The sequence below is a fragment of the Stegastes partitus genome, unplaced genomic scaffold (assembly GCF_000690725.1).
Source record: "Stegastes partitus isolate 25-593 unplaced genomic scaffold, Stegastes_partitus-1.0.2 Scaffold1122, whole genome shotgun sequence".
In the NCBI taxonomy this organism is placed as follows: Eukaryota; Metazoa; Chordata; class Actinopteri; family Pomacentridae; genus Stegastes; species Stegastes partitus.
In genome coordinates this window covers 202,114-213,199 of record NW_007578853.1, presented here as the reverse complement: position 1 = coordinate 213,199, position 11,086 = coordinate 202,114, and the positions used below count along the sequence as shown (strand labels likewise).

Sequence of the window (11,086 nt, the reverse complement as noted above, 5' to 3'; positions counted from 1 at the left end):
ATGGATGTTTATATCTATATATAAAACAACAAAATATACTAAATCACTATAGGTTTTGAAATGTTTTTTGAGGGAAATCATGTGAGTTTTTCAGTTCTGGATCCTCGTGTATCTGTTTCTCTTTTGTAAACATACAAAAAGTTTCCTGACAAGTTATTAAATATGTGTAATTTTTTATCATATATATTTTTCTCAGTAATCTGTGTATTGAAAGTTCTATGCAAATACTTGATGCATCGATCTGTTGACTGATGTGATGCTGTTTCCATTACAGTTTCTTTTTATAACCTGCACATCCAGCATGTACATGTGGAGAATAAAACATGAGGCCAGGTTTTGCCTGTAGCGCTGCTGGAACATCCAGCCGTCTTCTGTTACAGTAAGTTTGATTAACTTTCATCCTACAACCTCCCTGTATGTTGTGTGTTCTGCATTTGGGACCTTTCTGAATTACATGTAATATTTTTACGCTGGGACAGATTCCAGGGAGCAAACTGGGCAGATAAACAGAAGGCAGATAGGTGATCATAAAGAAGCTTATTTTTCTCATCATATTCATACCAGATTACCACGATGGTGCAGCACCTTGGTTACTGGTATCACTGGTAACAGTCTTTTCTTTACCATTGCATCATTTCAATAAAAGCTCTGCACATGAAGATGAACCTGAAGTCCCCAATGATGAGTAGCTGGATGTAAACCACAGGACAGAAAGACAACTTAGGAAAGAAAATCCTGGAAAGGACAAAGTGAAGATACTTTGATCATGTCAGTCAGTCGATGTTCTTACAACTCGTGGTCCAAAGCAAAGCGAGGACTGTTGAGGGAATCTCGTAGACGTCTTTCCTGCTTTGACCTTTGCTCTGATAAATGGGATAATAAAATCCAAATGTCAAACACAGCTTCCAAAAGCTGACGGTTGCGAAAAATCTTTCGTTTGTTCACAATCAGAGCCTCCTCAACTAAAAGCAAACAACAAAAAGTGCTGAAGGTGCCACATCTCTCCAAGCAGTCAGCGCTGACTGCTTTGTTTTGGTCGGCGTTGCTCTGACTTGTGTGCACAATCACACAATATGATAATGTAAACATGGAATGTCTGCGGTGAGAAAAACACTTTCCTGATCTGTAACTGAACAATTTTTCTGTTTGTTGTTGTTAATAATACACTCTGAAAAAGACAGAGGCGCTGTGACCTGAATGGATGAACGGCGGCTTTTAAGGGTTAAAAATGGTCTCTCGGCCTGTGCATAATCAATAGCTTTGTTACACAACGTCAGATTGTGTCTGTGATTTGTACACATATGTAGCCGTGTCCATGTGTGCCTGCGGTGCCTCTCAGTTCCCCCGTGGTGTGGTCATTCGACCGTACCAGCGTGGACTGGGATCGATGGGTTTCTAATGAGCGAGTGGTGGAGGAGCATAGAACTCCTCAGCAGGCGTCAAGTGGCAGCCGGAAAAATGTTGCAGCAGCAATAATTTACTCTTGCCGGTTAAAGTTTTGTCGTCCAAGTGGAAACAAGCCGAGGCTACGATGAAGGAGACGTAATGGAGGAGGGGTTAAAAGTAAGACGGATGGAAGAGCAGGTGATCAAGAAGTGTTATTGAACATTTCTGCATTGATCTGCTCGTTAGCTTCCTCTCAGGCGGATTACATGCTGAGCGCGACGTTTCCAGCTGCACATTTATCAGTATTTGCTACATGCGTGGCGCAGATTTGTCAGCTACTTAACACACGGTGGTGAAAAAAAAAGAAAAGCGCATAAATCCTGTGAAGCATCCGTTTTGTGGCACATTTAGCACCCAGATTGCTATTCAGTTAGGTGAGAATTGAAACCGCCAAGTTGAGTTATGGACTGCCAGGAAGCGGCTAGATTGGGTTTAAACAGTGAATTTTTTCAAAAGGTATTTGTGTATAAAATTTTTATTTGTTTATATATATATATATGCTTTTCAACCCTATATAACCCCAGATTCAGGCATTTGATAATTAATGAGAAAGGAGCGAGGCTACTGAATGCAAGGCGTGATCCATGCATCATAATTATGATGCATGGATGCAAAAGCAACACATGAAAGCAGCCCATGAGATCTGAATTTAAAAAATAATAATAACATGAATTAATCAGTCACGTCTCAGCCATTACTGACAGAATGCAAAGTCAGACCAGGGCAGAGCTCTGCACGTTTAATCAAAATGACCAGGTTTAAATCGGTAAACCAGATTTAATTTAATTTACATTTTTTTCAAGACCCCCACACTGGGTGGTTAGTCCCTCACATCTTCCGTCCTTCCTTGTGGAGTTTGCATGTTGAGTGGGTTCTCCGGCTTCCTCCCACACAGTCCAAAAACATGTTGAGGTTAATTGGTGATTCTAAATTGTCCGTAGGTGTGAATGTGAGTGTGCTTGGTTGTCTGTCTCTAAGTGTAGCCCCTCCTGCCTTCCAGACCCTCCCACGACCCTAAAGGATACAGCGATGTACAGACAATCAACAGATGAACTTCTTCCACACCCAGAACTGAAATTCCTGCCTCTAGGGGAGCTCAAGTCTTGTTTAGGAAGCTCAGCTCCTCCAGCTCGTGCAATTCAAACACTGTGTTGTCTCTTGAGGAGGCACAAATACATACATAACACATGCAATAGGTCTTTTAAAAATTTTGAAATGTTCTTTTCCCTGGTTTCCACTCAGCAATCTGTCCTAAACCATTGTTTTTATTTACAAGTAATTTTACAATATGCACAGAAATAGTACAGTTTTGCATGAGTGCCATTTTCACTCTTGTGTTTAATCATAAGTTGACCTGCTAATTCTGCTCAGAACATGAACTGAGCAGCTAAAATGTACATCCACACATACTGTATGTTAAACTGCTGCTGATCTTTCTGGGACTCTGGCAGCCTGGCGTCTCCGTGGACCTCATTGAAGTGAGTCCTCCAGATGAAGGATGTGTCTGGCTGCTCCCCAGGATTTCCAGCAGCTTGTTACTTTGATTAATTCTCTATAGCTAATCAGTCAAGTTCGTTCCCATGGGGTGCGAAATGAAACCAGTCACCTGAAGAAGAACAGGCGCAAACTGTGCCACGCGTGCGCACGGCTCCATGTGCACACTTGCGTTTATTTACACGTGAACACTAATTAACCCAGTGGTTCAGTAGCTTTCCAATTTACATAATGCTTACGTTATTTTGTTGTTTTTTTATGCAGATTCAAGGCTTTTGAAATTATACACGGTAGCACAGGAGGAAAAAAAATCTTACTAGTTTTACTATATAAATGATGCTAATTCTGTGCATAAAACTTTAAGCATTCATACATCCTATTACTGCTAATAAAATAGGTCGAAGCATAAATGTGAGGATTTATTAAGCTGTCATTAACAGGCAGTTTTACAGGATATAATAAATGTAATGCTGGCAAAAACAATATATCTTTACAGGTTTGCACCGTGAGCTGGACTAAAGCTCTAAATACCCCGATTCTGAGGCCATTGTCACTTCACTATCTTACACTAATGACAGGATGTGATTGGGGGGCTGTCAGGAAGTGGGATCTACCAGGCAGCCACTGAACAGTCAGTTCTTGAAGCTGAGGGACAGGGGGAAAGAAAAAGTGCTGCGTGAGGATCTGAGAGACTGTGGATGACTGGGTCAGAGCATGAGCTAAAAGGCAGGTCTTGTCGGGCGTTCCTGGTCTGCAGTGGTTAATACGTATCAAAAGAGGTCCAAGGAAGGACAAAAGATGAACTAGACAAAGGGTCGTAGGTGCTCAAGGCTCATTAATGCATGCGGAGATGGGAGGCTGGCCTTTGCGGTCTGATCCCGTAGAAAAAGCTACTGTAGCACAAATTGGTAAAAAGCCTCAACGCTGACTACGATAGAAAGGTGTCGGAACACAGTTCATCGCTGCCCGCTGTGAAACTGCCAACTAGAGTGCCCCGTTCACCCCCCGTCCACTGCTGACAGCGCCTTCAATCGACACTTGAGCATCAGAACTGGAGCATGAAACAATGAAAGAAGGCCTCCTGGTTGGATGAGTCACTTCTTCTTTTACACCATGCAGATGATGCTTGTTCGTCGTTCGCCTGGGGGGGGAAGAGACGGCAGCAGGGGGCATTACGGCAAGAAATCCAGCCAGCAGGGGCAGTGTGATGTTCTGAACAGTGTGATGCTCCATCCTTGGCTACAGTATTCCCTGATGGCCGTGACCTCTTATGATGAGATAATGCTCCAGGACTCACTGCAGAAATTGTCCAGGAACGGTTTGGGGGAGTTCAAGGTGTTGACATGGCCTCCAAATTTCCCAGATCTCAATCCAATCTGTGAGAGGTGATGGAAATACAATTTAAATCCATGGAGGCTTCACCTTGCAACTTCTAGGACTTAAAAGGATCTGCTGCTGACGCCTCAGTGCCTGACAGGTACCTTCAGAGGTCTGTGGAGTCCAGGCCTCAGCAGGGCTGTACTGGTGGCACAGGTGGGACCTGTACAACAGCAGGGAGGGGTTTCACAATGTCCTAGATCAGCGGTCTTTAATCTTTTTTGCACCACGGAGCGGTTTTAAGCAAGAAAATTTTCTGCAGACCGGTCATGACAAAAAAATAAAATGTTTTAATTACTTTTTAGGGCTGCAGTTGGTAGCCTCGTTGCCTCGCAGCAAGAAGGTCGCCAGTTTGCGTCCCGGTGGGGGCACCGGAATCTTTCTGCATGGAGTCTCCATGTTCTCCCCGTGCAGCGTGGGTTCTCTCCGGGTTCTCCGGCTTCCTCCCACACAGTCCAAAACATGTTGAGGTTAATTGGTGATTCTAAATTGTCCGTAGGTGTGAATGTGAGTGTGCTTGGTTGTCTGTCTCTAAGTGTAGCCCTGTGATAGACTGGTTACCTGTCCAGGTGAACCTGCCTTCACCCTGAGTCAGCTGGGATAGACTCCAGCCCCCCACGACCCTAGTGAGGATTAAGCGGTGTATAGATGATGGATGGATGGATGGAATTACTTTTTATTGCTAAATATGCGTTTACTTTTTCTTCTGTCTCAGCATCGAGCCCCTCCCACTTTTCAAAGAAGCTCTCCGGAGACGTTGACGGCTTCGTTTAACAGCCGAGCATGAAAACCGACAGTCAAGTCCAGGAAACAAGCACAGACGGATGCGACAGGAAGACGAGCTCTTCAATTTTCAAAATAAAACGCCCTGCAGACTCTGCTGGAAATAAAAATAAACCAATAAAACGTTTTTATTCTTTCTGTGCGGCCCGGTGGTTGGGGACCGCTGTTCTAGATTGTAGGTTTGCATACAAACACTAAAGATGTACGATGTGCAGCCAAGGTCATTTGCTGTAACCAAACCAGTGACTTTGCAGTTTTGCAGCATACGCTTCAGCTATTTGGCTACCAGGACACTCCTGTGTACTCACGACTCCGCGCTCGTGCATATTTCATATCCTACACATCTAGCCCCCAGGTCTTGGATAAAACCTTTGATTCTCACGTTGATGAGAAACCTCCACGGTCCTAATTAAATAGACTCGTGATGTGGAGGGAAGTAGCCCCTCTGGGAGAACTCACATGTGAAGTTTGAGTGTGGCAGCTATGATCATAGTGAATATTCTCCTCCCTTTCAAATAAAGTAAATTTTTAATCCAATGAGTTCTATTTTTTTTTCCCGCTCATAATGTATTCGACTGGCATGATGTGAGGGAGATTTAACCAGTTTTCACGAGTTAACTTTATTCAAAGAAACCCTGGGAAGTTCCTCACACTGTATGTACACCGACACTTTCACGGAAACTTCTCTGACATGAAAACCGGGCCGCAGTAATCCTTTATCAGCCACAGCGCCTTTTGCTCTAATCACCCAGATTTATAAACAGCGAGACTAAGCAGTGTTTTGTTTATATTGTAATAAGTGTACCATTTAATTAAAGCTACGGATGGGTGTCCAGAATTAACAAGCCATATGTGAATCGGTACCCACCTTGGAGGGCACATTTACAGTTGAGAAAATCCATTTAAATGTACGCTACAGCTCATTATATAGCATTATAGATTTAGCCTATGACTGAGAGCCACAGGGGTGTTTTTTCAATGCAATTCTGCGCGTGCATTTAAATTTAATATCCTCACTCCATTATTTTATCTGAGCTGTAATTTGGTATGACTCCTGGATTTTAAGCTCACCTTAAGGAATTCCCTTTCTCGTGATCTGGACCGTAATTACTTTTGAATCTTTTTCCACCTCATGTGAAAGAGATTAGAGAGATTTGTGCAAATTCCGCGTGTGTCCCTTTTCTTCCTTATCCGCTTAAAATGTAATTATAGTCACATTTTGCTAATTGTGTTGTGTATATTACCTCCTGCGTGGCGATGTTCTAGTTCCAGAGCAGAATTAACCTTTTGATGATGCTAATGTCTGTGTGGATGAATCCATTTGCATAGCAGCTTTTAAACTCCTCATTTTGGATACTCAGCAAAATAGCATCTTATTACATCAACCATGCAAGACTCATCCTTCTCATCCTTCCCAGCTCTGGGTTTTATCTCCAAAAAAAAATTAGCGAGGGCGTCACACTCGTTCTGAGGTTGAGAAGTTTTGAGCGATTACTTCATCGCAGATTAAACTGTTCCTGCTTTTTTTTTTTTTTTTTTTTTGAATCAAACAACTCACATTTTATATAAGAGAGAAGAAAAGCAAAGGAACTGGGTGTCAGATGTAAACCTACAACATCACACAGCATCTCGAATGCATCTTGGTCTGTTGATCTGCCACGGCGCTCCAGCGAGCCAGAGAATTACACATTCCTCCGCTCATCACCAAGCACAACAAACCTAAAGGAATTTGTCATCGGTGTCATGTGCGAGGAGACGGTATCGTCAGCTCAGATAGGAACACACTGACACACATGGTAGAGGGAGCATATAATGAAGTCTCTATTACACATGATGCACATATTACGCTCAGCTCTATAATAAGATTTGGTCCCCTGAGAAAAAGCACAGCAGGAATGATGGATGGCTTACTGCTGGTAACTGAAAATCTTTCTCGCTTACATACGTCGCCTTCCTCTTTCTCCATCTCGCTTTCTTTGACCTGCTACCTTTCCTCCGTTTTTCTTCTTCTTTCTTCACATTAAACATCTCGCTGCACTATTTTTTTCCCCCCTTCATCTCTTTCTACCCGTCATTTCCACTTTTCTCTAACTGATCTCTACATAATGCTCTTCCTCTGTATACCATCTTGTCTTTTTTTTTTCTCCCTCTATAATTTTCCTTCCTCATCCAGCTGTTACCATACATCCCATCCTCTGCTCACCTATAATTTTCTCATCTTTTTTTTTTTCCATCGGCCTCCTTTCTTTTCCTCCTCTTTCATCTTCTTCCCAAAAGAAGTGCTACATACAGTAGCGAGCTTCTACATCCTTTCTATCTCATTATCTCTCCCACACTACTCTATTTGCGTAATTAGAAACACAGATTAGAACTGGATTAGTATATAGTGCAAACTAACCTAATGGCATTTAGGTTTTTTTTTTTTAAATGGCCTGGCTTCGGCCCCTCGTCTGTCGTTATTCTTGGTTTGTCTGCTCACATTTAGCACAGCGATGATGAGAGCTTGTAAATGAACATGAAGCAGACCTTAGAGGCGGTGTAGTAGCAGAAAAAAAGCCAGTGTACTGATTCAAGTGGACACATACAAATGTGATTTTGCTGTAGGTGGCACAAAATAAGGTGAACACGCAAACTAGCAAATGTTGCATCTTAATTGGAAATTTTCTGCTTATTCGGATGCTTTGTGGCTGCTTAATGAAACACAAAGGAAAGTGAGAAATTACAGAAAATACCAAGAGTTTTAAGTCACTGCGCCACGCAAATACACACATTTCTGCACACATTAAGTGCCGTGAAGTCTACAGCGAACATCTCTCTACAGTCTGGTGTTTGTGTGATATAAACACAGACTGCACAGATGACTCAGCGGTCCAGTTTACCCAACATTCACTCAAATAAAGCAAGCTGAAGCTCACACAAAGTGGGACAGTCAATCAGAATGTTGATGACTCCTCACATCTAATACATCTTAAAGCCGCAGTTGGCAAAAATCTGGGAAACACCAGAATCCTCTCCTCGTTCTGTTATGAGCCCCTCCCGCCAAGCAAATCTCATGCTTCCAGTTTGTCGAGCTCAAAATAAATGTGAGACTCCACCAAGGATTCAAACTCTGACCTCAAAAGTGAAAGTCCTCCATCTAACCCTCTGTTATGCCCCGGTCTAGGGGAACCTTTGGCATGACATGAATTTTGCTCCACGCCAGTCTTTCCGCCTCAAAGAAGGGCAGCAATCAGACAAGCCAGGTATCAAAATGAGCAGTTTCTTTTATTTTTGCAGTAAAGAGGTGGACATAGGCCAAAATAACAAACAAAACACCCTCTACATTAACCCTGATTTCCCTGTCGGAAAAGAAAAAGCAAATAAAATAACTTTCCTACCTACCTAATAAACCAAAAACAGGAGAAAAAGGGTTTAAAAGAAAAAAGCCTCTCTCTCCTACTTCTGCTCTCTATTTACAATATTTACAAAGAGTCACTACAAGACTCTGAATCTGTTGCACACAGCTACAGCTACAAACAAGTTACTGCTGCTGCTGCATCCTCCTGCAGTACAGTCTTGATGGCATGCTGACATTCTCCGAGGTGGTGAGGCTGGAGGTGAGGAGACCGAGTGCAGCTGGCGGGCTGTTCAAATAGTGGATGGGCCCGTCCTCTGACCAATTGTGTGGCTGGAATCAAGCGAGGCAACAGGTGAGACAGCCAATCCAGGGTCACCACCTGCTCCTAATCCAATCTCCAGCTTCTTCCCACAGTCCAAAAACATGTTGAGGGTAATTGGTGATTCTAAATTGCCTGTAGGTGTGAATGTGAGTGTGCTTGGTTGTCTCTCTCTATGTGGCCCTGTGATAGACTGGTGACCTGTCCTCACTTAAAGCGATAAACTCCAGCCCCCCCGCGACTCTACAGAGGATAAAGTGGTGTAGATAATGGATGGATGGATTTCATTTCTGCTCTGTGTGAATGTCTTTACTTCAGTATTTTTTTCCATCTCCTCTTCTTATACGTCTGTTTCCACACTTTGACAAGAGCAGACAATAATAAATTAGTTAAACCAACTTGTTGCAGCCATTCAGTGTTTTTTTTAAACAAAGCTACTGTTGGACTATTTTTTTTCTTTCCTTTACAACTTCGCTGTAGGGTTGGGGTTGGACTGTAAAGGGAGAGGGCAGGTGTGGTCAGCGCACACTTCAAAACCATCATCAGTGGTTCTGAGCATTGCATACAGAACCTTTGAATATGGGCTAAAATAAATGGTTGGTGGATCCAATTTTAGAAAACAAATGTGATATGTGAGTCTTTGGCTGGATTGACCATCATAATGATTATCGAAATGATAATTTGTCGTTAGGTAAGCATCACAATTTGGTCTAAAATCGATAGTTATGAAGCTGATAGTACACACAATGAAGTAAACAACTTGTTTTTTTGTCATCGGTAAAGTCTTGCAGGCAGAACAAGGAGTTTAGTAAACAGTGTCTGTTCGGGTCATTGACTGCTGACCTTTTCATCTCATGCTGTGAGTAAATTGGCCCCCAATTGCTGGCCACCAGGACATGGAGAGATGTAACAAAATGTTTTTAATTAACTGGTTTTAAGGTCTCGGAAAGTCAAGGTTTTTGAATGTAGAGCCGCTTTGCCCGGATTCTACCCCTGAGGAGAAGTTCACGTTAGTGTCAGTCGATCTAGGAGGGAAATAACAAGGCTACAGTCAAGTTTACTGCTCTAAAATATTATGTTCAGCTGCTCAGCAATATCCATGGATTAGCGTTAAGCACCCCTCTGTTTTTCTGGTGCAGCTCAGGTCACCTTCAGTTTTTTTTTCTGCACTAAGACTGTAGTGTCGGTGAATCTCTCGCCTTTGTAGTTTATTGATGCCTGACTTTTTCATCTCTACCTGTCTGAACGAGGCTGTTTTTCATTTGTCTGTTAACCTTGATATACTCAGAGATTTGATGAGCGTGCAAGAAGCCTTTTCAGCGTCGCTACTTTTCCCCTGCAATGTACTCAGAACTACTTAGATCAGGGCAACGCCAAACAGTAACCCCAGTCTGCTGCTGTGTTGTCAGACTGAGCTGTCCTGTTGAGCAACATTTTTAATCTGAAAACAAGATGTGACAAAGTTTTTTAAAAGCGTGTTTCTGAGGATTATATTTTTACACAAACTTCCTGCTCTTCTCAGGTGACTGACGATATATGCACATTGACATGAAAACCGAACACCGCAAAGAGCGAGCTGAGGCGGCTGTCACGCCATTGGAAGTTGTTTTCTTTGTAAAGACTGATGAGCCACAAATGTATTTTTTATTTTTTTTTCTGAGCTGAGGAAAACAAACCCCTTAAACCTGTAACAGACAGGTATTATCCTTAAGTGTTTTGCTCAAAGGCATCTTGTTGGTTGCTGACAGAGGAGAGTACATGCATTATTCAGACACCCGCCACCCAGATTTTCACAGCAGGTCTCAGCTACTGCTGTCTCTCGCTGCTGTGGCTCAGGTATAGAAAGGTTTTATCCTTGAGTTATGTTAAAAAAGCAACAAGTCATGTCTAAAGGTTCAGCTCTATTTATTCCCCATGGACATGCTGGCGTGCAGCATAAAGGTATCAAGAGATGTGAAAAAGAAGCAAATGATCCATCGAGTGGCTGCGCGAACTTGTAGACATCGAAAGCTTATCAATGATCTTTGAAGCGTTTCATTTGTTAGGAAGATACAGCAGCAAGAAACATTAAAACCACCTGCCTGTTACTGTCTAGCTCTGAGTTGTGGAGGTGTAGACATGGGACCTCTGGGGGTGTCCTGTTTGTGGTGTTAGTAGAGGATGCTTTAGGTTCTGTGGTTTGCGGATGGGACCTTCGTTTGGCTTTTACCAGCACCTTCTATGGATGCTGAATGGATTGATTAGCCAGTTCCTTGGGGTCTTTGTCCCTCACGCCAGAACATTTTTGTAGTGCGGTCATGTGCTTTGTCCAGCTAGTACCAGCTTTACAT

At 42.8% G+C, this 11,086-nt stretch overlaps 1 long non-coding RNA gene across 1 annotated transcript in view; it reads left to right on the top strand.

Annotated features, from left to right (window-relative positions):
• Window positions 1–1,177: 1,177 nt before the first annotated feature.
• The window catches only part of LOC103368093 (uncharacterized), a 12,818-nt gene continuing 2,909 nt past the window's right edge, over window positions 1,178–11,086 (top strand). Inside the window, exons 1-2 of the long non-coding RNA XR_520754.1 lie at window positions 1,178–1,188; window positions 10,231–10,233. This is a non-coding gene — a long non-coding RNA (uncharacterized LOC103368093). The remainder of the gene's footprint in view (window positions 1,189–10,230; window positions 10,234–11,086) is intronic.